Genomic DNA, 921 nt, shown 5'->3' with positions numbered 1-921 from the left:
TTTCTCTTTATTTTATTTTTGTTTTTGTTTTTTTAATGCAATTAAGAAGTTCTGGTAACTCTACTTTGACTCCTATTAATTTAGAAATTGAATGATTTTGCAGAAAAATAAAGTCAACGAAGAAGAGAGATGTCTGAGGGTGCTATTGTTCCAGAGCAAAATATCACATTTTGTGATATCCAATGCCCCCTTATTACTTCTAATCCATCTTGCATGAAGCTAAGTACTGCTGTGTGTAATTATGAATTTAAAAACATATATTAGAATGCACTACCTAATTTCAATGGGCATACAACTGAAGATGCCTTGGATTTTATAAGGGAGTATTATGCAGTAATTTACATGTTGCCATTGAATGGCTTATCAAATGACGATTTGAAGTTGTGTTGCTTTCCGTACTGTATGAAGGGAGGTGCTCATCAATGGCTTCTGCTCTTACCAGAAGGTTCTATAACATCTTGGAATCAAATGTACGAGCAGTTTATGCTAAAATATTACTCACCACAGAAGACTTTAGAGTTAAGGGACAAGATTCACTTCTTCAAGCAACAAGCTAATGAGTCATTCCATGAAGCATGGGAGCGGTATAATCTCCTTATTAGCCAATGTCCTCATCATCAATTCCCACATATACTCTTAATGGATTTTTTCTATAATGGGCTCACATCGGACAATCAAAGCAAAGTCGATAATGTAGCTCATGGTGATCCAAATAACATGACAGCTAAAGAAAGAGAGGACATTTACAAGACTTTAGCATCAAATTCAAGGCAAAAGTCAATTCGAGGAAGGAGGGCAGTGGCTAACGAAGTCACTACTTCAGACCTCTCTCTTGACTTAAGGGATTTAACAAAGACTTTGAATTTATTAGTGAAAATTTTTAATCCTGTTAATTCCCTTTCTATTCCATCTATTAATAAT

The 921-nt window shown here is 34.7% G+C and overlaps 1 non-coding gene across 1 annotated transcript; it reads right to left on the bottom strand.

Moving 5' to 3' along the window:
• Nucleotides 1-517: 517 nt before the first annotated feature.
• Nucleotides 518-623, bottom strand: LOC114730785 (small nucleolar RNA R71). Its single transcript, XR_003738858.1, has one exon. It is a non-coding gene; the product is annotated as a small nucleolar RNA R71 (small nucleolar RNA).
• Between the last annotated feature and the right edge of the window lie 298 nt (nt 624-921).

This window comes from Neltuma alba, unplaced genomic scaffold, assembly GCF_004799145.2.
Source record: "Neltuma alba isolate B1F8T4 unplaced genomic scaffold, ASM479914v2 tig00002513_pilon, whole genome shotgun sequence".
NCBI lineage: Eukaryota > Viridiplantae > Streptophyta > Magnoliopsida > Fabales > Fabaceae > Neltuma > Neltuma alba.
Note: the sequence above shows the minus strand (reverse complement) of the source record. Positions and strands in the feature narration are given on the sequence as shown.